The sequence below is a fragment of the Carassius gibelio genome, chromosome B25, assembly GCF_023724105.1.
Source record: "Carassius gibelio isolate Cgi1373 ecotype wild population from Czech Republic chromosome B25, carGib1.2-hapl.c, whole genome shotgun sequence".
Classification (NCBI taxonomy): Eukaryota; Metazoa; Chordata; class Actinopteri; order Cypriniformes; family Cyprinidae; genus Carassius; species Carassius gibelio.
The window spans coordinates 8189787-8216348 of NC_068420.1; the positions used below are offsets into that span (position 1 = coordinate 8189787).

Consider the following 26562-nt stretch of genomic DNA (forward strand, 5'->3'; position numbering starts at 1 on the left):
AAACAAGATGGTTTTCATTCTTGTTTTCAAGGGTCTATATAGAATATTTTAGTTCTTGCATTCCCTGAAAATCAAAGCAATGACCTTAGTATTCCTAGCAGCACACTAGATTAAAAACACAATTTTTCTGAGTGTAGCAAGTTTTATAAACTTGTATTAAAAGGGTTGGTTGATGTTTTTTTTATTATTATTTTTTTTTTAGGCTTGATTGTGTTTATAGGATGCAGTCTAACATGTTTTAATGTTTTTTTAAAAAAAAAAAAAAAAAAAAAAAAAAAAAACATTTCACATAATTTACCTTTATTCCACACAGCTCTGTCCCTTCTCCTCTAAACACACTGACCATTTCCTGATTTTATGAAGCTCCTCCCTCAAGAAAAAAGGCAAGGGGCTCTGATTGGTTAGCTGGTCCAGTGTGTTGTGATTGGCTAAACTGCCTCTAGTGGGCATCTAAAGGTCTTGCAACTCACCTCAACTGCATGTGCTCCTCTTGTATTGTAAACAATGGCGTTGTCTATATTGCTTATCAATTTGAGGCTGACTGAGATGCAGTGGATATAAGTGAAGAGGATCACCCAGAACCTGTGCAGGCACGGTTCTAATGCAAGACGTGAATTTAAATTGTATGGATTTACAGAGGTATATGATGTCACTTGTCCATGATGGCGGTTGTGCAACACAAATCCGTGAATGAATGTTCCGAAGTGAAGCAAACTTCAACAGATTTTCCCCGCTCAGGAAGTAGGGAGCAGTAAACTATGTAGAGACCATGTCAATCAGAACACAGTTCATGCACGTAGCTCACTTCTAATGAGTTGATTATCTGAATCAGGTGTGTTAACAAAGAGAGACATACAATATGTGCAGAGCAGTGGGGCGCGAGGACTGGAATTGAGAACCGCTGGTTCAATGCTTCTCATAGCTATGTAAAAATAAGTGTATAAAGGGAACAGTTCATTGTTGGAGCTGAGCTGAAGATCTGAATGATATAATTAGATTTTAAAATCCACCCCTAGTTTTATCTTGGGTTTTACAACATGGTATCGCCCCCTTTGCTGCATGTTCCTGGGGGCAGGGTTTATTAAAATTTCCGGTTTTGTGACCCAACCTGGGAGGAACCTCGTGGTAGTCCCCAAAAGCCATTTTGTAGGCATTAAACTGCTAGAATTTTAAAAGACATCTCCGTTTGCATTGAACTTTCAGCACCGCAACTTTGCAGATATTGTTTATGCTCAAACAGCAACATTACTCATTAACTAACATTAAAAAAGTGAAATTGCAATGAACCACCCCTTTAAGACCTTATTGTACTCTGTCCTAACATTTTAAGCATACAGGAACAAGTCTTATCTGAATGCCCCCTACAGAAGTCTAGTCTAGTAAACATAACCCTCAATCTCACTAATTATATAATGCTTCCTCGGGAACGACAAGTAATTTAGACAACCCACCGACTAATCGATTATGAAAATGTGTTGCAAATAAACGCAGCACATTTTCTCCATAGACACGCTGAGCACTAGAAAAGGTTTTGGATAGCAGGATGTGAAAGAGAGCTGTTGAACATGGATGTTCTTCCCTGTGGGCATTACAACACCATGTTGAAAGCACTGCAAAACTGTTTGTACCACTTTTCACTCTCTGGCTTGCCTTTCCTCTTCCTCTCGGCAGGGTGCTGGTCTTAACCTAATAGTAACTGCCATAACAATCAATTCTTTCATCGCAAATCTACTTGAATTGCTGCCCCGAAGTCTTCTAGACTGCTGGTGAGGATCTCACACGAAACATATACTGAACCGTGTTATCACTAAATGTTTTAAAGGAGAAAGGCTCGCAGTAGTTAAACGATATGCTCATTTTTATTTCATTTAATTGAATTTCATGCAGAGATAATTGTAATATATATCTTGCATGTAAATGATCAATTACAAGGAAAGATAAAGCTTTAACTTCACAAATCTTTTCGAAAAACTGAAAAGCCCTGCTGGTATCAAGTGCGGGGTCCGGTTTATCTCTCCTGATTAGATTTTACACTATTAAAATTGCAAAGCACAATCTAGGCTGCTCCAAGTCGAGAGAGAGAAAGAGAGGGAAGCAAACAAAAAAGCACTCCGCAGAAATCCTGCTGCCTCTCAAACAATGCGCCTGGCAAAATTGGATTTCATGTGGGAAGGGAATTAGATGAAAAAAATGATAAACAAAAAATAAGATTATGAAATGAATACATTTTTAAACTTCTGCCCTAGTAAGGGATGATGCAGCAGGCGGTAAACGCTTCAGCAGGGAGGGTGGTAAGGAAGAGGATCAAGCGGCGGAGGCCTAGAAAGGCGTGAGGTGTAACGAGGTGAATTAATTTTTTTCAAATAACATGAAAGTGAATGCCATTGCTGCTGACAACAATGCGGCCATGTGCTTCTCGGCACAGTGCGAGCTCGAAAAGCTTCTGTGCTATTCGTCACACGGCGGGGTGAGCAGGGTGAGGTGAGAACAATTATGGCAATCATGCAGTTCTGCACAAGAGAATCAAATGTCAAGAGCTGTATTGGATTAATATGGAGTTCACCTTTGAGGAGAGGAGGTAAGAGAGATAAAGGAAGAAGGATAACAGAAGAGGAGGAGGAAGGATAAGAAGGAGATGGAAGGAGAAGATGAAGGAAGGAAGGAAGGAAGGTTGCAGAAGGTAAGTAATGGAAGACGGAGAAGAAGCACAAGAGAACAGAAAAAAAGGATGATGAAATAGCAGGGGAAAGGGGGAAATTAAATAAGAGGAAGTAGAAAGGAAGAGGAGAAAGAAGGATATATGAAGTAGTAAACAGGAAGGGGGAGAAGTGAAGTGAAAGAGGAAAGAAGGTGAAGGTAGAGATATATAAGGTAGAAACTAAGAATAAGATTCAGGAGGGAAGGGGAAAGAAGTGAAGAGGAAGAGGAAGAGGAAGCAGAAGGGAAATGGGAAAACGAAAGGAAAGAACTGAAAAGAAAGGAGAGGGCAATAGGAAAGGAAGTAGGAGGGAAGAGGAAGGAAACAGGAGGAAGTGGTAAAGAAGAAGAAGTTGAAAGGAAATGGGAGAGAAAAAAGGAAAGAGAAGTAAGCAGGAAGGAGAATGCGGGGAAAACTAGTGTAACAGAGGAAGCAGACAGGATGGTGAAGTAGAGGGGAAGAGGAAAAGGAAGTAAAATATTAAAGGAAAAGGAGAGGAAGTCAGAAGGAAAATGGAAAGAAGAGGAAGAGAAAGGAAAGAGAGAGGAAATGAATCAGAATATAAGGACAAGGTATAGAAGGCTGAAGTAGAAGGTAAGAGGAAAATCAGGTAAAACAAAGAAGGAAGAATAAAATAATAGGAAGAGGGTGAATGGAATGATAATAAAATAAGATAAAAAAGAAGAGAAAGGAAGGAGAGAGGGAAAAGGAATAAGGGAAGTTGGAAAGAAGAGAAAAGGAGGAGGAAAGAAATTCATTTGAAGTGAATGATGAGGCGAAGAGAAAGTACAAGGAAAAAAAAATGCTTACTCGTGCATTGCATCGTCATTTGGCATGCATACATGCAGATGACACCCGGGCCACAGATGACACCCGGGCCACAGATGACACCCGGTCCACAGATGACACCCGGGCCACAGATGACACCTGGGCCACAGATGACACCTGGGACACAGATGCCAGTGTTGCTGACAGAAGAGGGTAATGCTGTCATTTAACAAACATATCATATCAAAACTGCTCTATTTAAAAACCAAAGGTATTAACAAAATAGAACATTTCCTTTAGATTTCTCAACAGACAGAGATAGAGGCTCTGAGCCAGGTTTCATTTACCTGCAGGCCTGCTGGAGCACAACTCATAGGTATTCTGGATAGCATCAATAAACAATGATAGTTCAGCCATTGGTTTACAAGACTGGGAATTGCTTCATATAAAAGAAAGTGGGATGGCAAGTTCTCCACAGGGTCTTCCATCTACACCCGGATGAACAGCTTATGGGCTGTAGAATCAACAAGTTACCTGTAGCAACAGTGGTAACCTCCAATGGTTACGATCAGGTGCAACAAGGCCAGGAATGACATACAAACCAGAGTACTCTTGCTAATATTCAGTAACTTAATGTTATGTCACAACATTGCTGGTTACTTGCTTTGTCAAGAAACATATTTCCAAAGAAAGTCATAGCGGAATGAAATGGATGAGTAAATGCTTCAGTGAGTCACTCGTAAGAGTCATTTACTTCATTCTTCAATGAATCACTGTTTTGAATTAAATTGTTAGGAAGGATTCAGTGACTCACTCAGAGAATCAAGTGGTTAAAAAAAGGGATGAATCAATGCCTCAGTGACTTCCCGAGCAAACCAATGTTTTGAACTAAATTACTGAGAATGATTCAATAACTTACTCATAAAGATGAGCCTCCGTTTATTCCTTAATCAGGGTTTTTGAAAGAATAGAATGAATGATTTTTTCAGTGGCTTACTCCTAAAGAGTGATTTGTTTAATTCCTGAGTAAATAAATGTTTTGATCAAATTGGTTGAGAATAAAAAAGGGTAAAGATGGTCAATTGTTTAATTTCTGAATGGATCAGTGTCTTGATATAATTATCTGAGTTATGATGCAACGACTCACACTCATAAAGAGTCATTTGCCTCATTTTTGAATGAATCAGGGTATTGGACATCATTATTCAATGACTCATTCCCAAAAACAGTCACTTATTTAATTCCTGAATGAATCAGTGTTTTGAATGAATTCATTCATAAAGACTAATTCACAAAGATTTGATCACCACCTACTGATCCTAACAATCCAATTTTTAACATGCAGTTTCATTAGATGTCTTAAAACAAGACCAGAAGAAACTGCTGTATAAATAAAATACATTCCAGTCAATAATGTAAATAATAAGCATTGATGCAAGGAGGATCAGTTCCCTTCTTAAAAACAAGGCTCCCAAGAAGCATCCAACAAGAAAAGAGAGCTTTTCCCGAGGACTCTCAATAATCCTGCAGCATGGAGGATCTTGGTTCCACTAAAAAACAAAACAAAATTGGGGATGAAAAGGATGAGTCATGCCAAATCAGTAAAAAGCAGCAGTGTTTCATTTATAGGGCAGTGCGGAACCGCAGCTCTTTCGAGAACCGGGAGAAGGGGTTGGGGGATAACTGCATCCATCACTGTACGCTCATACTCTGGAAGGATACGGAACAAAGTACGTGGGCTCCGTTAGACAGTCGCAACTCGAGGTTATGGCGAGGAAATGGATTTTGGCAACCGCAAAAACAAAAGCAGACTATCTGTTAGCACCGTGCAAGTCCAGACCCCTGCGGCGGTGGCAGGTGGAGACGCACTGGCAGGGAGAGTGCTGGAAAGGCCCCCACAGAGAAAGACGAGGCGAGCACTGTCAGAAAAACTCCCCTGATGAGTCTGCGAGAGAGGAAATAAAAAGAAGTGTCTGGATGTACACAATGACAACACGGAAATACATGAAGGCTGAAAGATAAGGGTGATATAAACACTGGAGCTCGTTGAAGGGACCGACTGTCTAATGAGATGTGGGATACAAGCAGGTCAGCTACATTTTTTACAGCGTGGAAATTAAGGGGAGAAGAGGGTGCAATAAAATGGTGGAGATGCCATTAAGCCGGATTCCCTCTCTCTCTTCAACATCATTCCCAAGCAGAGCATATCCATTGCAGCAGTTGGATAAAGTGACAGGCATGTTTAAGTACAGATGCATGACTTCATTTAGAGCTTTTTCCACAATACAAAAAAAGAAAGAAAAATGACTTTTACTACAGCGTTCTGGAGAGCAGAGGCATCATGCATGAATGTACAATAAGTAAACACTAAGTTAAAAAAACTAACTAAATAAAAATACATTTACAAAAATATTTTTTTTGCATTAATTCAATTTCTTTTCAGTGTGATTGCAAACGGAACAGTTTGAAATGGAAAAAGTGATCCAGATATGTTTTCACAAAAAGAAAGCCGTTGTTGGTCCTGAAACAAACTTCTTACCAAGATTTTTGTGGGCTAGGTTTAGAGCTAAATAGACCAATAAAAGACGCCGACCCAGGAACATGTCATATTTGAGTATTTCATGTTATATGATGACCATTTCATCATGCATCTATTTCCACTGACCTTGAAGACATACAGCCAGTCTCACTAAATCAACACAATACTCAGTGACTCCAGCTACAAACCCTGCTAACTGAAACAAGTCAGCATTTTCCATTCCGCCTGAGTTATAATAAAGCGTCGTCATTCTGCATCCGAACAGGCACTTCCAATGTAACAAGTGGCCATCTGGCATATTCTCTTTTCACAAACCACACTGTTTATGCAAATGAGTTCTATCTTCAAATGAGCTTCTCCGCAAATGCATCACTTCCCCAGACACGCCCCCACACGATAAGCCATGCCCCTTCCTGGGCGCCAGATATCGATATCCTTCCCACTCGTTTTCAGTGCACGCTGCAAAGTTTCTGTTCGACGTCTCCTTGGCGACCACTTCTTCAGCTGGCACTGATTTACTTCCTGTCCTTGGTTGCCATGCCAACCCCTTGCAAGGAGGTGCCTTCACTACACATGCACGATGGAGACGGAATTGTGAAGAAAATCATCTCAATCAACACCAAAACCTTTGTTTTTAAAAAGTTCAAAGGTGTCAAAATACATCTTGACATGAAACAGTGACGTGACATGCATCTGATATAGAACTGAATGCAGAAAAAAGACATCAAATCTATGAATAGCAACTCTTCACTGCTATTTCTTGCTAGACTCACTTGTTTAATTGAGACAGTTGTGGATTTTCCCATCTAAACGCCACTGGAATTTTGCATTGTTAATGTCTTCACAATAAGACGCCCTGAAAGCATCTCTTGACTAGAGTTGATTAAAATGTCAATAAGAGAACCAATCTTCTCTCTGCCAATCCAACAAACAGACAAAGCTCAGTGTCCTCTGGCATTTTATCCATTTCTATTCATATTTAAAACCCCTAGTGGATTTCTCGCCCCTCATTTTAGCGAAATGTATGTTATCTGGTGGAATGAACCAATGGCTGGTGATTGAAATACATTAAATAAACAGATGTAGCACAAATGCCACATGGCTGAGGGATTTTTTAAAAAGACATTACTGTCAGTGTTTCGCAAAATGGCTGAGGGATATTTTGGAGCAATATTTGTGGGAGTAACAAAGCAGAAAAGAGAGTGAAAGGGAACCGGCACACACACAGTGGGGTTGTATTATGTGAGCTGTTCTTATGTCAAATGCTCCTTAAAAGTCCATTCATGTAAACTGGCTGGTGGAGAGCGACCGTTGGCTGGTAGGCTTGATTTGCACAGACGTTCGTCCATTTGCAAGAATTATTGTAATTAGACAAAGGCAGGTCTGAGGGGAGGCATTGCTGTGGGACTAAATTTAAAGTAACTCCTCATTTATGGGACCAGTTAACTAGCCATCGGAATAATTGTGGCTTTGCCATATGCATCTAATTATGGTGTTGTTTTTTTAGTAAAAAAAAACAAGTAAACATCCTTAAAAAAATACATTTACTTGAGATGGGAAAATGCGTAAGATAATAAGCCTTGCATTCAAAGAATATGTTTAAAATACACTGGATAAAGTTAAAAATAAAGCTTGAAAGAAATCAAACAAAACCTCGACAAACGGTGAGAAATATATGTTATAATTATAAACTATATTTTATTTATTTATTTATTTTGGCATTTTGATCTAATCACATGAATTAATGCATTAACATCCGTTCCTCCCGAACCTATAACAAGGTGTCCCTTGTGGGTCAAAATGACCCGAAGGCTAAACATGACACATGTGATATATTTTTATATATATTTTTCTAAATATTTATGTACATTTTTAGTATTCTTTGATTTAAAAGCAAAAAAAAAAAAAAAAAAAAATATATATATATATATATATATATAATAAAATATTGTATATTGAATAATATATATATATATATATATATATATATATATTTTTTTTTTTTTTAATAAAAAAAAAAAAAATACTGACCCCGAACTATTGAACACTAGTGTATATATATATATATATATATATATATAGAGAGAGAGAGAGAGAGAGAGAGAGAGAGAGAGAGAGAGAGAGAGAGAGAGTATGCATATTGCCTTATAAAATTAAAAACGAAAAAACAAACAAACAGAATAAACAGCACTGACTAACTTTGCAACCCCATCATTGTTACCGATCGGCTACATCATTATAAAAGTGCTGTATTCTGCAATAGGCCACATGCTTACATGATACAGTGTGAATCAATCCTGACCCTTTGACCTACATGTGAACAGCAGGCTGGGAGTAGATGTGTGCAGTTAACCATGTATGGCTGACCAATGCATCCGCAGGGCAGCGCATTCACCAAACAATCCAGTCTAAATTATTTTCATGGGCCGCTCGGAGGATGGAGAGGGGTGTGGGTGGGGATGCAAGGCCTGGCCCGAGGCAACACATTCTCCAGACAAATGAGCCGTGCAAATTCAGACTCCCCTCTTAAGACAGCGCTCTCGCACCCGGAACACGCTTTGGACCAGTGATGCTGAAACTGCAAGCTCACACAGACTTCTATATCCAAACAGAGACCTGGTTAGTGCAGTCACTTATGACAAAATACAGCTATTTCACATTTTGATTCAACTGAGTATGGTTATGTAATCCAATTAAACAATAAGTCACGAGGAGATGCTTTGCAATTCACATGAAACAACCAATTTCACTAACGTGTCATATTTCTAAGTGGAACAAGAGATTTAAATTAAAGGCTTGATTTTATCCATCAGAGTGGATTACTTTTGGGTTTAAAACATTGTTAATTATTTTAAAGATTTTATGGGGTTCTTGCTCGAAGCAAGGTGAACAAAACTTGTCAGCTGAATGAGAATTGTGTGAGAAAAGTGTCCAACAAGGATAAGGATGTGTGTGTGTGTGTGTATCTAGACAGTCAGATAGATAGATAGATAGATAGATAGATAGATAGATAGATAGATAGATAGATAGATAGATAGATAGATAGATAGATAGGTAGATAGACAGACAGACAGATAGATAGTTGCTAAGTTGTTTAATATTAGTTTTCTATATTTCTATTTTCTATTAGTATTGAATGTATAATATATTAATTAAATATATAATAAGAGACAATATACACACAAATAATAATAATAATAATAATAATAATAATAATAATAATACATATTATACTAATAGTTTGCAATATAGTATGTGCTCATCATAGTACTACATTGTAATACAATTTAATTGATATCATGTTGTTTTTATTACATAGCAATATAAATAAATGTATATATATGTGTGTGTGTATGTGTATATATCTATCTATCTATCTATACATCTATATATATATATATATATATATATATATATATATATATATATATATATATATATATATATGTGTGTGTGTGTGTGTGTGTGTGTGTGTGTGTGTGTGTGTGTGTGTGTGTGTGTTTAAAGGTCATATTTAATGATTCTCATCTATTGATATGAAGATACATTCTTTTTCTTTTGTGTATCACAAAAACATGTATAGCTTGTAGCGCCATATGTAGTTTAACAGAACGTGCAAAAATGTTCAATTTTTGATTTCCATCTTGACTATAACAACCTTTTTCCATCGCTTTCAACAGTCACACTGAAAACAGTAAGTCAAGACGGGATGTGATACAGTTGGGTTCTCTATTTCTAAAGCAATTACACATTCGGACCACATATCCCCCATAAAAAACACAGAAAACATGACAAGACATCGATAGCCGCAGATAATCTCCTCACGCCTACACACAGACATGACGCTATCTCCCGCATCGCTGCCACCTGATTTGATGTATTAGTGTAATTAGGCAGAACTGTGTCTGACATACAGATGCGGCTTCGATCGTGTCGCGAACGGACACCGCGGAGGAGATCTGCTCTTAAGATCAATGTCTACACAGCATTATATGTGCATTCTAACACTCCTTTGCCAGAAATCACATGGTGTGCTGTCTGTCATTTGATTTCACCAAATTAAATCTGCAGCCTTGGGAGGAAGTTTGTCTTACTGAGGAAGTATTGATGTACGATGAAGAAAGCATCTGCACGTTTGCGACCGATGTTTCTTCACAGCTGTGTCTGTTAGGCACCAAGGACGGGGGCTGACCGCCAACACATGGCTCAGAGGAATGGGCCATGTCTGGTGGCGCATCGCGAGGCACAGCTGTAGACTGTCAGACCTCATAAAGAAGAAAAGTTGCCTGGACGACGCTTAAAGGGATAGTGCACCCAAAAATGATAATTTTGTCTTTAATTACTCACCCTCATGTCGTTCCAAACCCGTAAGAAATTCATTCATCTTCAGAACACAAAATATTTTTTTATGAATACAGAGAGATCTCTGACCCTCCCATAGAATAGCAAAGATCCTACTACGACCAAAGTCAAGAAACGTAGTAAGGACATTGTTAAAATAATAACCGTAACTTTTCGAAGCTTTTTGTGTGCGAAGAAAACAAAAATAATGACACTATTGGTCAATTCCTCTCACCCTGGCGCCATTTTGGAGAGTATAACGATGTATTTGCGAGCTTTGATCTGAACTTAAAACCATAAGCGTATTGTGCTGTTGACACAAAACAGCATACTTCGTTTACGTTTAGATCAAAGCACGTACATTCGTTGTGATACTCTCCAAAATGGCGCCACGATGAGAGGAATTGTCGAATAACATCATTTTGGTTTTATTTGACCACAAAAAGTTTTCAGTAGCTTCTGTGCCTTGATCGTGTAAGGATCCTTGCTGTCTATGAAGGGTCTGAGAGCTCTCGAATTTCATCAAAAATATCTTAATTTGTGTCCCAAAGATGAACGAAAGTGAGTGAGTGACATGAGGTGAACTATCCCTTTAATGGAATTCATAAAAATATAAAAAGCTATTGGTTCCTGTCGTCATTTCAAAGACACTTTCAACTTTAACGTTATCCTGACATCCTGTTTTGTAAGTTTCGATATAATCACCCTCCCGGAGTGTTTTTATCCTAACCGTACTGTCGTTAGTGTCGTTTGTCTTTGTTCCTTGCCGCGCTCCAAGGTTGTCAAGTGGGTGTGGAAGGACGGCTTCCACTTTCAGGATCATAAAGTCAAGTGGCAATTCTGAGCCTCTTCAGTCAGTTTCCCACGCAACACATTCACGTCTGTGAACAAATCACAACATTTTTTGTTATACAAACACCTCTGCATCTAAACTGACATTTTGTCGTACGATCCAAAACAAATGATCATATCAAATGATTGGTTAGAGATACATAGAGTCTAGAGTATACATGTATCAAATAAGCCACCAGCACTACGTATTCACACCACAAGAAAAATTTAAATGAATATTAAAATTTAATACATGGCTGGGAAAATGTGCACAGATCAAAAAAAAAAAAAAAAAAAAAATATATATATATATATATATATATATATATATATATATATATATATATATATATTTTTTTTTTTTTTTTTTTTAAGGATAATATAATGTAATATAATATAATATATTATAATGCCTCAAAGTCAAAAGGTCAAAGCATTTATCTTTACAAACATTTAAATAAATCATTGACCAGCTACAACAGAGAATGAGACTTCTCGCTTTTTACAGAGGGGGAAAACGAGGATAAAAGAAAAGACAAGACAAGAAGTTTCTGAATAATAGTGTCTTTGCACAACATACAGCAACAATAACAGTAAAAAGAATTAAAAATTAAGAGAGGGATTAAAGACTGGGTGTCTGATCTTAAAGTATGTCTTTTCTACTGCATCAAAAGCAGGAACTCTGTAAATGTAGCACTAAAAGCCAGCGGTAGCAGGAGATGCAGATAGCAGCCGAAATCCCTGCAGGGCTTTAGAGACAAGACATTCTCATGTTACACTACATTTGTTGAATTAATAACAGATAATTTAGCTGCAGGTGCAGGCACACACTGTGCTCCCGCGTTAAACCCAGCATCCAGGGCTGCTTTCTTCTCTGATCTGAAATCAGTCTCCTCTCAGCAGATCTGCCTTTGAACAGATCAGGTTTGCAGAACAAACTCCCGGATCAGAATAATAAAACCACTTCTACACAATCTGCCACCGCTGAAAAACCGCACATCTGTGTGTCCTCAACAGGCATCTGTATTTTGGGTCCCTAGGCGACTAGGTCTCATTTACTGACAGTTCTCTACTTTGCCCTACATAGTGTCCCGACGACAACAAAATATGATATGATAGTGACCCAACAATGAGCATTCTGTTATCATTTGCTCTTCATGCCTTTAAAACCCATACAACTTTTTTGATGAACACCAAAGGAGATATTTTGCAGAATGTGCTGGTTAAATGAAGTGTTATAAATGTTGTCTAGAATTTGCAAACAAATAAACGCCCCCGAGGTTATAACTAAAGCAGATTATTGGACTATGTTTTACAAGGAATCAAAAGCAATTACTGATGGAAATTTTTTTTAAAAAATAAAAGTTTACATAGGCTTCAAAAATGTAATTATTTGTTTGCTAAATAAATAAATAAATAAAAAATGCAATCTTTTTAAGAAAGCAAAAAGGGTCAATTTGTCATTTCCTGCTGTATTTAAACCACTTCATAACATATCAGCACAGAATTCATTGTTCAGTACAATCCATGATGTATGTCCAACCAAAGCTCAAACTGTCATTCCCTCAATAACATTTGTCCTGATCAAATGTCGATCTGCATGAGTCAGGACTCGTGTTTGATGCTTCAGATGTCGTGGGTCTAATCGCTGTGGTGTTTAATTTAACAAAGCGACAGAAAAGGTTGAGACAACTAAGGCGAGGGAGAAGTTGCCTTCCAATGTCACCATCTGTTATTTATACAGTTACCGCCTCCTACGGGAGACAGCAAAAGGCCACATATTGCAGAAAAAACATAAATCTATCACTTCAACTCATTATCTTTTTAATCAGCTGACCCAGGCTCCCCTCTCAGGGGAACGACACAGCCGGGGTACGTTTAGGACGGACCCATAACTCACCAACCACTCCCCCATCCAAAGAAAAAAAAAATCCTTACAGACCGTTACAGTGAATGTAATATGAGGTGCACTGGAGGAATGATATAGGAAAAAAATGTCCAAAGAGGTTATTGAATTATATTATTTTCTCTATTCATCCTTCTTTTTTTACAGACTCTAAGATTATCTATAAGCTTTTGTGCTCCAAAACAATGACACCAGTTTGCATTCAGAAGATATAAGCATTCAAAATGTACAGATTCTCACTCCAATATAGATCAAAGATTTCAGTGACATCATCCTGCACTTCAGCGTCTCATCTTACTTTCTGTCCAATCAAATGTTATTTAGAATCCGACGCGTCCCGCCCCCTACACTAGAAATAGTTGCTGGAGCTGCGGCTGAAATCAGTGACTTGTTCACTGCATTAGTATTTTCTGTGTGGTTAATGGCAAGTAGTAAACTATATAGGGGGTAGGGACCGATGCAGACAGAGTAAATATGCTTTCAATTGGGGCGAAAATAAGTCACAGTTTTCGTTTCAAGGCATTTCAGTGGTTCTTTAACATGAATGCACCATTTCATGTGTACAGTTACACTCTAAACAATGCTGGGTTGTTTCAACCCAACTTTGGGTCAAATATGGAAATTTTTACATTAAATTTTTAACCCAAAAGTTGGGTTAGTCCATATTTTACCAAAAGTTGGGTTGAAACAACCTAGTATTTTTTTTTTTTTTTCTCACCAGTTTTAGTGTTTATATATCACTCTCCTTCTTGGTCAAATAGCCCTTGATGCCTTCAGTGTGACTCTACAATTTTCATAGTCATGAGAATAAAGAAAACTCTTTGAATGAGAAGGTGTGTCCAAACTTTTGGTCTGTCACTATCACTCACTCACCAAAATTATTAGAATTTTGTTTATGTGTTTGTTGATTTACTCTTTTATGCAAGCCCTACAAACTATTGCATCGGAAAATCTGCATAAATATTTCACAAAAACAATTCCACATGATACGAGCAATTTCACTGCTGATTACAGTCTGAAATGACATTGGAGAAAACGGCGGGGCTCCACAAAATACAGTCAAAACTAGTCTATTTCTGATGATTTCAGCGCATAATTGTTAAAACTAAAATCAGAGTTGAGTACAAAAAAGTTTATGTTGAATCAAAGTACGCTGGAGCAAATGTTTGAGATGGTTTAACGGTGATAAATAATGACCAGCTTGAGAATTAAGACACGTGGACTAATTGTAATTCAGTCCTGTTTGATCTCATCTATCTGCCTCTCCAACGAGATGGTTCTTACATCAGCTTGTGTATGTCACATTCAATCCCATCTTCAGATGGGGCTCGGTGCCTGATCCCAAATCAGCCAAAGTGTGTTCCTCACAACCTGTTCCTGTACACTCACCTGCCAAGTCTTCCACAGTGCCAGCAGTTTCTGGACATCTTCACGCTCGGTTTCTCTAGCTGGCTTCGCCCTGCGCACACAAAAGAGAAGAACAGCCACGTTACAATTACAAACCACTTGGATCCTGATCTGGTTCCAAATGCTCAAAAAGGGAACAGCGGAAAGACAAAGCTTTTGTTTGTAAAACCTATTAAACTAGAAGCCAACCTGTTTTCTACTGACTAATTTCAAGCAGTTCCAAATAATAGATGTGCTTAATATAAACGTCAATGTGAGAAATCCCCATTTGGACTTGTTCATAATGACCGGCTACAAAATGTTCACAGTTTCCTGAGCAGAGGAGATGACTCAGACACCACCGCTGTTAGACAAGCAGAAGCATTTCTGTTTGATCCTTATGTTTCTCATGTCTAAGTGGTTTTGGTAAGTGGATAGTGTGTGTGTGTGTGTGCTTTGTACAGTTTGCAAAGAGATATTTTGGGAAACAGAATATTCTGACCTGATGGTTAACTCTCATTTCCAAATCTATCTATCTATCTATCTATCTATCTATCTATCTATCTATCTATCTATCTATCTATCTATCTATCTATCTATCTATCTATCTATCTATCTATCTATCTATCTATCTATCTATCTATCTATCTATCTATCTATCTATCCATCCATCCATCCATCCATCCATCCATCCATCCATCCATAGCATGGTCATTGACACAAAATCTCTCACCAGTTTAAAATTAAATTAAATTAAATTAAATTAAATTAAATTAAATTAAATTAAATTAAATTAAATTAAATTAAATTAAATTAAATTAAATTTTGAAAGAAAAAAAAAAATATTGATATTGGTGCAGAACTGCAGGCATACATTTACCAATAAAATAAAATGTTATATTTTATAAAATATTTTTTACCAAATATGTTACTTAATTTTTGATAAATTTTCACTAACTCTAACCACCTAATTGACTCACTTTTTTTACTAATTACTACATTGGAAAATCTGAATAAATATGATACAAGAAAAAAAAAATAACTATGTTTTAGATTTTTTTTTTCAGTCCCTGAAAAGCACCATAAAAATATGATTAAAAGGAGCAAAAAATAAATAAATAAAAAATAAATAAACAAACACATATGCCAGTTCAATAATACTAATTCAAAGTTTAAAAAATCAGATTCTCTTGAGCTTTTGTGCCTTTGATATTTTCGTCCAATAAAAATGACCGAATTCCTTTTTCAGGCGAAATATGCCATCTTTTCAAGCTGGTAGTTTCCATCACTTTAAAATGACCATAAACAATAATTTTCATCAAATGTAACCACTCAAATTGAATTACTTTAGTTTAAGACCCAGCGCCAGTGCATGTTCAAACAAACTCAAACTGGCTGCATATCAATATGATCAGTATAATTATTATATTTAACATTCTTAGATCAATATAAAATCCAGGCAGTCGAGCATGAGCATGAATGTAACCCCACACACATTCTTAATAAATATAAAGGAAACTAAACATAATGCTCTTCTGCATTCTCTTCTCTATATGTGGGTTTTTTCTGTCTAAATTGCAGTACGATATGTTCTCATCTGCACTAATGCTCTGCTCCTCCTGTCCCAGAAAATGAGGAGGCGTGTCATGAGCTACACTAGATGCTTTTCAGGAAGTCTTATATAATACAGAGAGAGACTGAGACTAATAATGTGGAGAGAAAGAGACGCGTGGTACACAAATACACACAAGTATTACGAGGCCTTGAGTTACACTGACTGAATCTCCCATTAGCGGTCTTTAGAGAGCGGTTCCTCATATCAATCTTACCAAAAGACAACCATTCGTTGACCATCTAATGCATATTAAACATAAAACCAGCAAGGACTTTCTCAGAGTGGCAAGCTTTGATTTGATTGGATGGTATGATATCATATCTGTAATCCAGGGAAGTCTGACTGGAAATAAAGTTCTTTTTACAAGGTACCAGCAACTAAAATGAGATATGGGATAGTATTTCAGACTCTAAACTCTTAAGTGTTTCAATCAAACTATCTCTTTCTCTCTAAATAGGTGAGCGCTGCAAAACAGATCGGATTTGAGTCGGTTAGAGACTTTGATTTCATGCCTTTTTCCAATAACTGTCCAGATCCTCTCAGCAAACTGATGTGATACCATAAGCGTGCATATAAACAAAGCGGCTTGAGTCTGTTTTTGTGTGTAACTCTTGTTGGTTGCATTTGTTTGATCGACTCCAGACTTCGAATGTTCTTGCAGCTTTGATACTAAAAAAGTGAGTCCATAATCAAGCTCTTTAATGCTTAGACTTATAATTGTGATCTTAAGGGCCACAGCCCAATCAACAATCCCGCTCTCACTTGACAGTGTTCTAGATCGACTTTTTACTTTTCCCACCTCATGTGAAGTAGCCACATTTCTTCCAGGCAGGAGGAAAATATATGCTAGCTAAAATTAGTATAGAGGACATACATATTCAAACATGCATACATTAGACAAATAAAGTTGATGATACATACATACATTAGACAATAAAATTGATGATAATTTAAAATGCAACATATATATTATATATACATCTAAAAAAATAATAAACAGATATAATACATGTAAAAATATATATTTTGATATAAATAATAATAATAATTAAAAAAAAACTTAAAAGTTAATATATTTAGGGGAAATTTTAAAAATGTGTATGTACAAAATATAATACAAATATTAAGAAAGTATATATTATATATACTTGTTAATATATATATATATATATATATATATATATATATATATATATATATATATATATATATATATATATATATATCAAAATATATATTTTTACATGTATTATATATGTTTATTATGTATTTTTTGATGTATATATATAATATTAACAATATATACATTTAAAGTATAATTGTATATATATTTTAATACTGGTTTTACTAATTTAGTTTTCTTTTTTATTATATATATATATATATATATATATATATATATATATATATATATATATATATATATATAATAAAAATTGTTTATGTGTGCATGTGTGTGTGACAATATAATAGTAATTTTTATATATTTTTTAGGTTTTATTATAAATTAAATATTAGGATCTTATGACTAAATATATTTTATTTATATATTAATCTATATTTGAATGTATTATATAATTTATATATGATGTATGCATATTATTTGTTTATTATATATTATGTTAATATAATATAGTTTTTACTGTTTCACTACTACTATTTTATTGTAGAGATATGTACATACAATATAGTAAGTAATATCTTATATATATATTGTGGGTAATATTTATTAACTGTATGACCTTCATGATTTGATCTCAGGAGGAAAAAAATAAAAAATACATGTATGCATATTTTAAACTTGGAAGGGGCATTGAGTTCTTAAAGCCACAGTAGCGCATTTTCAAGTGCACAGAACTTTATCTGAAAAGATCAGCTGGAATGGCCCCTTTAACACCAACACTCAACACTTAATTAACACCAACTCTGAATAAAAAAAAAACACATCTGATCTTTGTTAATAGAATCAAACAAATAAACAACAGAGTTCTGAAGCACAGTGTGGGTCTGTATCCCACAGTCCACCTTCCCTGCCCACACATCCACAGCCTGCTACCAGCAGCATCAACCATGACCCGACAATCTATAAATATGTTTCCCATCATGCTCCCGAGGCTGGTTTTGACACACTCCACTTTGGGGCCCTTTTATCTTTAAACTGCTGCTGTGAGGAGATCAGAACACCAACAGCGATTGTGAGAGTGCAAATGCAGCAGCTCATTTCTTTTGCACTATGGTCAACTTGTTTGATCACCTCTGTTGTCTTGTTCTTTAGTCCCTGAAGTGTAACTTAGCTTTGATTCGAACCCGTAGGGTCAGAATACATCACCCTCGATAAAAAAACAAACAAACAAAAAAAAAAAAAAACACAAATGTACATGGCCTTTAAATCAATGGCCTGCGGTCACACTGGAAACTAATGCAGAGAAAACACAGGATAGCTGAAACCAGCAAGGTTGTCTGGTCCATTTGTCTTCTTCGAATAGTAAATCTATCTGTGTCTGAACAGGGTCCCACAACGAGGAAAAATAACGATGACCCTACGGGAGACATAATGAGGCATCATGTAAAGGTAGAGAAGAGAGAGCATGAGATTGAGAGAGAACTAAGGCCAACCATAAATCATATCTCAGCTCACAGGATACCTTGACTTCAATTGGAACATGCACATTATTCATCAAATATGCATTTTTTTTTTTCATTTCTTTTAATTTTGTTTATTTTCTTATGCCTTATTTTTACACATATTATATTTTTAAATTATGTTAATAAACAGTGTTCTTTTGAACAATTTAATCATCAAATAATCCTGAAGAAAAGTATCGGTTTCCACAAAAATTGTTTTCAGCAATGATAATAATAAGAAATGTTGGTCCCACTTTATATTAGGTGGCCTTAACTACTATGTACTTACATACAAAATAAGTACAATGTACGTACTGTGTTCAAATTATATTGTAAAACACTTTTGCTGCTATTGTGGTGGGATGGGCTAAGGTTAGGGAGAGGGTTGGAGGTATGGGTTTAGTTTAAGGGTGGGTTAAGGTGTAAAGTATGGGTCAACAGTGTAATTATAAATGTAATAACAGAAATTAAATACAGATGTAATTACATGTAGTTTTTATTTTATTTTTATATAAGTACAATGTAAAAACATGTATGTACACAATAAGTACATTGTACTAAGTTATTAATTAAAATGTAAGTACATAGTAGTTAAGGCCACTTAATATAAAGTGGGTCCGAAATGTTTATTGTAATGGTTGCTTAAGCTTTGCCATCACAGAAATGAACTACATTTTAAAATACATGTAAAAATAAATACATGATAATACTTCTTCCACAATATATATATATATATATATATATATATATATATATATATATATATATATATATATATATATATATATATATATTTAAACCCTAGACACAACGTGCACATTTTACTTCATTTGACTTAATCTGACATATTTCTGAGTGAAACTGGATGTTCAATGAGATGTTCATCATCCATGTCTATTGATTGGATCATAAAAAGTGGCCGTTATTTTCCAGAATGGAGACAGTTGTAGGCTGAAATATATATAAAAAAAAAACGGTGGGCTTGGTGATGTCAGCCAAAAAGAAAAGTCATTTCAGAGGAGGAGCAAGTTGTTACATTTTGATAAAACATTAAGTTATGCAATTATTACACCGCTAAGTCTTCCAATATATATATATTTTTTTTTACTATCCCCAAAATTATAGATAGTTCAAAAACACACACTAGAGCTTGACTGATTAGGAAGAAGTTAAATGTTGGATAATTTTCCGCCATCAATTTAAAAAACTGTTTTTTTTTTTTTTTTTGTACTTTGGGCTGTTAAAGGGGGGGTGAAATGCTATTTCATGCATACTGAGTTTTTTACTCTGTTAAAGAGTTGGATTCCCATGCTAAACATGGACAAAGTTTCAAAAATTAAGTTGTACATTTGAAGGAGTATTTTTGTTCCCAAAATACTCCTTCCGGTTTGTCACAAGTTTCGGAAAGTTTTTTTTCGAGTATGGCTCTGTGTGACGTTAGATGGAGCGGAATTTCCTTATATGGGTCCTGACGCACTTCAGCCGGAAGAGCGCGCGCTCCCTTATAGCGAGGCTGAACATCACAGACATTTCACTGATCAGAGCGAAAGCGTCGCGAAAAGTCACAAAAGAAGTGTGTTTTTGGTTGCCAGGTTAAGACAACCCTGCACAGATTACCAAAAAAAAAAAAAAAAACAGCATTAAGGGACCAGTGGATGAAGTTTATTTTTACAGAGCATCAACGGAGTTGTGCAAGTGTTTTTGTTTGTTCCCTGCATTTCGAAGATGCTTGTTCACAAGGCCCTGTTTGACGACGGATTTGCGTATCGTTTATTTCTTAAGGATGATGGAATCCCAAGGAAAAAGGGTCACGATCGTGTGTTGGAACCGCAGGCGGTGAGTAAAACTGCTTCAAATATCTCTGCCTCCTTGTTAGTGCGTCCCCTCCCATGCCAGAGACTCGGGTTCGAGCCCCGCTCGGAGCGAGTCGTTGCTGCTGCTGCTTTCATTCAGTTTCAGCCTCTGGATCTGATTCTGGATCATAAATAAACGGCTGAATCTGACTGTAAGCCATGGTTTGTTTTGGATGATGGATTTTCCCTCACGGTAATGTCACAGCTTCCACATGCTTCCACGTCACGCCTCCAATCGGTCGTGTTTTTCCAGCAAAAATCGGTACAGACTATCTTTCTCTTATGAATATAATAAAACTAAAGACTTTTTGGATTTATGAAGGATGCAGTACTACTCTATATGTACTCAAGATTAACAGGATATTGAGTGAAAACAAGCGTTTCACCCCCCCCCCCCCCCCCCCTTTAATGTACTGATACAGCATACTGATCATTAAAATATATTAAAAAGGAATCACAGGAAAGAATCCCAGACGTTTTCAATTTGGTCCAATCACATTAACACTGTGAGGATTTGAGATTATAATTAATCTATATTCATATTTATTATATTATGGGTGCAGTAATTGTAATTAATAGAATATCACACATGCTGTCATAACTGGCAATTAGAAGTGCTCTAGATTAATCAGTGCAGGCTGTTGTATTATAAAGAGCAATATATATATATATATATATATATATATATATATATATATATATATATATATATATATATATACACACACATGCACACACACACACAAACGATTAATACAACTGTCCTGCATTTTTTAAATAACATTAAAAGCCCATGTAAAACTCAGCGTATACGTAGTTTGTTATGCATAAAGAGTGAAAATACTTCACACTTTTTAATTATTTATTTTCAAATTTCCAAAATTTTGTAAAAATGTCTTTCCTGCAACTGACAGTACATCATTTAACTTGTGGTGGAAAAGACAAACATGACAGAATTATCATATATCATTTTATATCATAGACTACATATCTATATATCATCATATATCATAGACTACATATCATTTTGAAAGAAATTAATACTTTTATTCAGCAAGGATGAATTAAATAGTTCAAAAGTGTACCGGGGAAAGTGCTTTTTCCTGAAAAGCATCTGTACTCATTAGTGTATGCATAAATTATCATCTCAAAATAGCACCAAATAGATGCAACCACTGCTAGATGCCAACTGAAGGTTAACAGCATTAGTGGAAACCAAAGACAAATCTTGTTCTATACTGATATAGTGTCGGCTCCTGGAGTCTTCCTGGAATCACAAATCACAGTCACAAAACTGATTCCAAATCTGCATAAAATGTGGCTTTTTCCAATGACATTTCAACATGTTAATGGCCTTGACAGATGGTGTGTGGATACCCTGATCAATACCATTCCAAACCTCTTAACCTTTAGTAGTGCAAAGCAAGACCTGGAGAAAATGAGGCTATTGATCAGGGCAATAGAGTGGAAAGATGCGTGCGGCATGCTAGCAACAGGCTAACTGCTGCATGTGCACTTCCACTAACATACTAACTTGAACTCCCAAACCGGTATTAACCGAAGCAAACTCTGTAATGAAATTACAAGTGTGTGTTTTATAACCAAACCACCTACAGCAAAGAAGCGATCATTTTGACCCAAAAGGGAGGTTAGTTCACCTATAGTATAATATATAGTACACCAAAATTGCTTTGAATTGCTTTGATTTTGTTTCTCCATCACAACAGGTTTAGAGAAATTGAGCTTTACATCACTTGCTCACCAGTGGATTCACTGCAGTGAATGGGTGCCGTCAGAATGAGGCTGATAAACAGCTGACAAAAGCATCACAGTAATCCACAAGTAAACGACTCCACTCCATTCTATCAACTAGTATCATGTGAAGCAAAAAGCTAAATTTGTGTAAGAAATAAATCCATAATTTAGATGCTTTTAACATTGCTTTCAACCAAAATACAACTCCTCTACTGCTTTCTCCAGTGGAAAAAGTCATTTTATCTGTATTAGGAGAGAAATATGCACAGATCAAGTGCTGTTTACAAGCATAAACAGCTCTAAACAAATTTGTCAGTGGATTTTAATATAAGAGGACAATAGGAGATGGGCTTTTTCACTGGAGGAAACGTTATTATGGATTATGGACCGAAGAGGCCAACATTTTGGATTTGTTTCTAACAAACACGCAGCGTTCCCCTTCGCATGACGTTAACAGATGGACTGGAGTGGTGTGGATTACTTGTGGATTATTCTGATGTTTTTATCAGCTGTTTGGACTCTCATTCTGACGGCACCCATTCACTGCATAGTATCCATTGGTGAGCAAGTGATGTAAAAACACATTTCTCCAAACCTGTTCTGACGAAGACGCAAACTTGGATGGCCTGAATAAAAGTTCAGCAAATTTCCATTCCTATTTCTTTAAAGAGTAACTATCTTTCTGTTTACACTAGCTCTAAGACCTCTCCTTGATCTACTAGCAAAACACCTCTGGATCCAGACTTCCTGCTGCGGTGGGAGCTGATCAGTGCCGTAGTCCGAGAGATTAACGGCTCTTGAGCATGTAAGCTTCTGTAGCCGCACAACTGACACAGAACAACAAACACTCAATCAAGGTGTTGCACAAAGTCAGAAACTTGGCATCTCAGAATAAGAGGGAAGTCTGTGTATGCGCAAAACTGATGCTGCGGCTCGCTTTTCTTAAGAGGATTTGGGATATCAGCTAAAAGCAGCGCTCATACAGGTATCTGTGGAGTTAATGGCTGAGTTAAGACGAGACGTGCTGATGTTGTGCCAAGAAGCAAAATCTACACCCTACAATGTAACACGAGTAATGCCGTTTGGCTGAATCAAATGTGTTAAGTGTCAGATAAATGTTTGCGCTTGCAAATCTTACATAAATGCAATGCTAGTTAGATGGTTGATCATTGCAAGCGTTTTGGAAGGTGTTGCTCTTACATTAAACCAATTTAGATGCTTTCAGTACTGGAAACTGAGAGGAGAAAGAATGAGGTTGACAATGTGAAGGTATAGTTCAGCCAAAAATGTGAATTATGTCATCGTTTACTCATTCCCATTTCATTTTAAACCTGTATCTTCTGTGGAAAAAAAAGGCAATACATATCATAAAAGTACCATTTGGCTCATGCACAGTTTTGTTAGAGTTAACTAAAATAATTAAGCTGACAATGAAATATACATATAAGATGAAAAACTTAAAAAGGTGATTGCTTATTAATGATAAAAATCCAGTCATCAATTTTCAGTCATCATCGATCTAGATATCAGTAAGGACCTGTGTGGATTACTGTTAGGATGGAGTCTTTTCGTTCATTTTTTTGAGCTTGACAGTTCCTAGTCACCATTCTCTTGTAAAACTGCAGTGTGAGACAGAGGAAAGAACATCACACACTTGTGGAATGACATGAGGGTGAATACATGATGACAGAACCTTCATTTCTGGTTGAACTATCACTTTAAGCAAATTTGGGAATCAGCAAGAGACAGTGACATTTATCCGAAGAAGAGTCAGATGAGCTGGGGTTGTGCAATGCACCAGTCAGAGTAGCAGTTAGCATCAGCAAAGCGGGAACAATTACTCATATGCCTTAAACGAACTTGTCAGCTCCTCTACAGCGTGATTGATACCAGTAACTCACACCATCCGGCTTATTTGTGACGCAGATGAAGATAATCATCATCTCTTGTGGTAATGCTGATGAAAATGACAATAATTATGATGAGAGAGGGTGGGGGGATTGCGCTTCTACCATCCACACAAAAAAAAAAAAAAGGTAAATAATCCCCAAAATTTTGATGACACATCAGAGAGCGCTATAAATCACTCACTTCCCTTCTTTATGCTGTTTCCTCTAGAACGATGGAGGGAAAAAGTGCCAGACGATGAGGGGGTGAACACAGCACGCTTCAGTGGCCATGACTGCACTCCCTGGGAAGAAAAGCAGTCTGTCAGGACCATTATTCAGGATAAAATGCCCTCTTTTCCTCTGATCTAAGACCAGCTAAATCTATTCTTAAAGGAATAGCCCCAGTGATATTGAGTCCTACTGTTAACAATAACTAAATAAATGAAAAAAACTTCAATAAAATAGTAATACTAATAATAATAATTAAATGAATAATAATAATAATAATAATAATAATAATAATAATAATAATAATAACAACAACATAATCAGGAAAACAAATAAGCTAAACTAAAACACATTTTCCTGACATGAAAATAAAATTTGGCCACAGGTTAATTTTAGTTTTCGATACACAGTATATCATTAAACCTTCACAAACTTCCTGCATTAAACAAAAAAAATGGGAAACAGGAAGACTGTTAAAAGGACATACACAGACAATCATCTGAAACTAGAAAAAAAGAAAAACACACACACCAACAAACAATCACTTAATAACAAAATGTTTTTAATAAGTTGTTGTGTGTTGGTGTGTTTTATTTTAATTTTCCGGTTTGAGAAAGAAAGAAAGAAAGAAAGAATGAATGAATCAAAATTAAATGAAAACTAGTATGAAATGAAAAAGTAGAGTACTAATGAATGAATGAATGAATGAATTAAATCTGAACTGAAAATAAAATATAAATAAACACTAAATAAAATATATATACAGGGTGCGATTTGTGGAAAAAAAACAGAGGGGGGGAGGGGGTGTTTTGAAACCTTTTAAGTCATAAAAATAAATCATGAGAACATGAACTTCACTGCATTTGCAGGAATTGTAAAATCTTTAACGCAATATTTTTACTCTAATAGCTTATCTTTCCCCACACATATGAACTGTGATCATGCACAATGAAAAAAACACACAAGAATTAAATCAGTGAAATGATAGAAAATACATTATCTGTGTTAGTCAGTTTGCCTCATTTTTGCGAACTGGATGCGCCCGCGCTATGCTAAATGCCTCATTCGCGCTGCAGGACATCTACATTGACTTAACGTTGAAATCACTCGCGGCAGACACTCAAGAGTGAGTGAGTAATCAAAAAACCTTTGCTTTAGCCTCAATTGAGTGAAACACCGTATGTATAACTTCGGCCATTCTCTGTTTGTCATCATAAAAACAGATAATCAGATCGTGATGTTTATTCCCGCTTCAGTAATATGCTGCATATGCTGCCTTCCTTTGTTTCGACACACTGCTCCACTGCAGTGTTGCCAACTTCTTTCAGTGGAAAGTAGCTAAACCCCGCCTGAAAAGTCGCTAAATGTCGCTAGATGACGTCATGCGCTAATTAGCATATTTATGACATAAATGCGTCGTATTGTATTGCCTCCCTCACATACTGCATTTTAATTCAGCCAAATTCTCAATAAAACTGTTTTTATTACTATATTTTAATGTTTCTGTTGTCAGACAATGGAATGGATATTATAATGACTGAAACGCAATCCATTAAGACTACATAAATAGGTCTCAAACATTAATCTGCACTAAAATGCTATTCACGACATTGTCTAATGAAATCAAATACACATACGATAAAGTCAGTGGTTGTACTGTGACTAATGTTGGCTATACTTGCTTGTAAAATAGAGTTAGAAGCAACAGAATATTTTCTTTTTTTAACTGAAAGTGCTGCTCCTCTCTGTGCTCGCTGAACACAGCAGATGCAAAGAGAGAGGCTCGCACTGGGAAAGAGAGACCTCGCAACTCCACTGCCCAGCGGACCGGCTTCAACCGTCTCCCAACTGTTGATAGGCTATTGCTCGTGAGGTGTAACCAATCAGATAGCGCTGTGGGCGGGACATTGAGCAAGTCTGCAGAGTGGTGAATACAGAGAGGCTACGCGCCAGCCAAAGTAGCGCATTTTATAATAAAATTGACTGTAATCAAACTACGGATCCGTGATAAGTTTTGTGATCCATCTCGTCACTAGTGTAGTAGCACTGATCACTTTGAGGGGATAAAAATATTTAAGCAAAGGCAGGGATACATTGACCAGAAAGGGGCAAATCGCACCCTGGATAT

The 26562-nt window shown here is 36.3% G+C and overlaps 1 protein-coding gene across 3 annotated transcripts in view; it reads right to left on the reverse strand.

Annotated features, from left to right (window-relative positions):
* lrrc4ca (leucine rich repeat containing 4C, genome duplicate a) overlaps window positions 1–26562 on the reverse strand; it is a 163345-nt gene that overhangs the window by 5735 nt on the left and 131048 nt on the right. For 2 of the 3 annotated variants that reach the window (XM_052597735.1, XM_052597736.1), the window contains 2 exons: window positions 24409–24508; window positions 14473–14542 (listed from right to left, as the gene is read on the reverse strand). The gene's annotated coding sequence lies outside the window, so the exon portion shown is untranslated. The remainder of the gene's footprint in view (window positions 1–14472; window positions 14543–24408; window positions 24509–26562) is intronic. The other variant, XM_052597737.1, reaches the window with a different exon arrangement.